The sequence below is a fragment of the Otolemur garnettii genome, unplaced genomic scaffold (assembly GCF_000181295.1).
Source record: "Otolemur garnettii isolate 467f Iridium unplaced genomic scaffold, OtoGar3 scaffold00068, whole genome shotgun sequence".
Taxonomy (NCBI): domain Eukaryota; kingdom Metazoa; phylum Chordata; class Mammalia; order Primates; family Galagidae; genus Otolemur; species Otolemur garnettii.
In genome coordinates this window covers 7166367-7169271 of record NW_003852463.1, presented here as the reverse complement: position 1 = coordinate 7169271, position 2905 = coordinate 7166367, and the positions used below count along the sequence as shown (strand labels likewise).

General features: G+C 35.1%; 1 pseudogene; it reads right to left on the bottom strand.

Annotated features, from left to right (window-relative positions):
- Nucleotides 1-1585: 1585 nt before the first annotated feature.
- On the bottom strand, nucleotides 1586-1780 carry LOC111726499 (annotated as a pseudogene).
- Between the last annotated feature and the right edge of the window lie 1125 nt (nucleotides 1781-2905).

Sequence of the window (2905 nt, the reverse complement as noted above, 5' to 3'; positions counted from 1 at the left end):
TCAAACCATCACACTCTTGGCTGATGATATGTTCTTCTATCTAGAAAATCCCAAAGATTCAACCAAGAGACTCCTGGAATTGATAAATAAATTCAGCAAAGTCTCAGGTTACAAAATCAATGTACACAAAGCAGTAACTTTCATATATGCCAAAACAATCAAGCTGAGAATCAAATCAAAGATGCAATTTCTTTCACAGCAGCAACAAAGAAAAGACCTGTGCAAGGAGAACTATAAAACACTGAGGAAAGAATTCACAGAAGATGTGTGTTTAAAAGCTCTTTTTTCAGTAATAGCAATTTTCCAAAAGTTTTAAAATTTATGTTGTTTTGATGTTATTGTCATTGAATACTTTAGATTTTAAATTTTTTATGCTCAAAATGCAACCAAAATTTATTAAAATTTTAATAAGACACATTGGCATACAAAGTAGTTCTTCAAAGGCATAAACATTTATAAAATATGACTGATAACAAAAAACAGGGAGAAAAAGCAGCTGCTGACAACCTAAAGGTTTCTTTTTTAAATTTAACAATATCATCAATTTTAAAATTTTGTATATACATTGTTCTCTGTATGTATGTGTATATATATATATAATATTTATAAATGTTGATAACTGCAGGTTTTATTTGGTTCTTGGAATATTGTATTTGAGTATAATTATGAATATGTGTGCAACAAAACTAATTCTGCATACTTCTGTTCCTTAAGTTTCTTAATTTAATAAGAATACTGTTAGTATTACAATACTGAGGTCATTAAAATTCAGCTTGCCAACAAACAAACACACAGAAGTAATTTTATTTTTACTTAAATTTGTAATAGCATTTCAAATAATGTCAAATTGTTTTCCTTTGCTAGGCTTAGTTTCCAAAAGATTTACTATAATTTTGACTGTTAAAAAAGGAATATCAAACCTTTATTGGAATAAGCTCAACTGACTGTCAGTTGAGATCATTTGATGACACCATTATAAAATGTTTATACAAAATTTTTCTTTTATGAATGGGGCCAATACATTAATGTTTATTGCTTCCATTTGTTGGCATACAGCAAAAACACTTAATTGAAGCAGAGCTTAATTAACTTAGAAGAATAGTCATTTGATCTAAAGGAAAAGTTATACATCGTTGAGTAATAAGTAAATGTACGTTCTATAGGTGAATGTGGCAATTGGGTACAGTCTTCTTAAAATAACTTCTTGCTCTTGTTAGTAATGCTGATGCTTTTGTAACAGATGTGTATCTTCTTGTTTTTACGTGGTCAATGATGTCACTACGGAACCTGGAATGGACAGTTATCACTGATTTCCTTAAGCTGCTTGAAGCATCTTACAGACCACAGCATGGGCCATGGCACAACTGGTTGGTTTACCAAGTAGCTAGCATAGACAGCAACACCAACTTCCGCCCTTATCATAAGACATAAAGGACATTTGATAAGTCTAGTTTTATTTGCCTTAAAGCTTCACTTATTTACATTGCCTTCCAGGTAGATATTTGAGTTTGCAACCTCTGCTTCTAAAATATTTTTGCCATCCACCCTTGTTAAAATGGATAATAGTTTCCTTTTCATTTTTTCTCACTCAGTCTGCTGAATCTTCTCCCTCCTACTTTTCCTGAGGAAGAGGCAATGGCAAATAGCAGTTGCAGCAAAGCAAAACCAAGAGTTGGCTTTAAGCTCAGGAGCCACCTCCTCATGGTTTCTGGTGCTCTGCACATTCATAGAAACTTCTATAGTAAGAGCCTGTAGAAATGCTCCCTGAAAGTATAGCTTTCATATTGCCGGTATTTGCCAATACTTGAATTTCTCTAGGTGTTTTCAAATGCCTCTAATATGGATACACTTACTTTCTCAAGTACCTGTGACAGAGGGAAAGTGCCGTTGCCCTTACTGCAGAGGAACTTGAAAATACAGCTAATAAATGGCATCATAGGAATTTGTACTGAGATTTGTCTGATTCCAAGGCTCAAATACTGTCCAAGACTCCATGCATCTTCCTGTTATACCTAAGTACTGGTGAGAACACAGATAATGGATGATAATAGGAGTTGCTGTTTGTTGAGAGCTGCCAGGTCCTGTGGTAAGCATTTTAGGTTCTGAAGCACTTCAAAGTTTCAAAGTTACTGTTTTAAGCTATTAAGCTTGGATAATTTTTATGCAGCAATCAATAATTAATGTATAATTATAAACATTCATTCCTTTAACCAACCTATCAACTTTATTCAGCTTCCATTGCTGCCTAAGAAACTTACACAGAGAGAACAGATGAGTCTCAGGTGTGGATCTATGTATGCAAGACCCCATGAGAGTTAGAGTTCTCTTTTTAAGTTTCTAAATGCAAATGTTCGTTTGATTCTCCAAGACACATACTTGAATAATGTGAGTCTAACCCTAAGAAATGGATAAGCCCTTGTTTGGCCACAAAATCAGGTTTCTGAGCCTATAAGGCTAAACATACCCTAAGTGGTTGTTGGGTGCAGAAAGCTGATAATTTCCTGTGAGGCTAAGACAAGCTTTGGGCCATTTCTTCAGGGGATTCACGGCTTTTCCACACAAAATCCCTCAATATGGCCACCTGGCAGTAAAAGTAGGAGCCCTGAGGAGCTTAACTGTCATGTATATGCAAAGCCCTGTAATTCATATGTTCTCTTTACTTAAATTTCTTAGGCAGCAATGGAGGCTGAGTGAGGTCGGGAGGGAGGGTGGTAGGTGGTTAAAGGAATTAAATCCTTTTGGATGCACTAATTGACGGCTGCATTAAATGCAACCAAATTTAACAGCTTAAGACAACAAACATTTATTATCCCCTAGTTCCCATGAGTCAGGAACCTGGGTATAGCTTAACAGAAAGTCTCTGGTTTAGGAGCTCTCACAAGACTGCAATTAAGGTGTCATATGG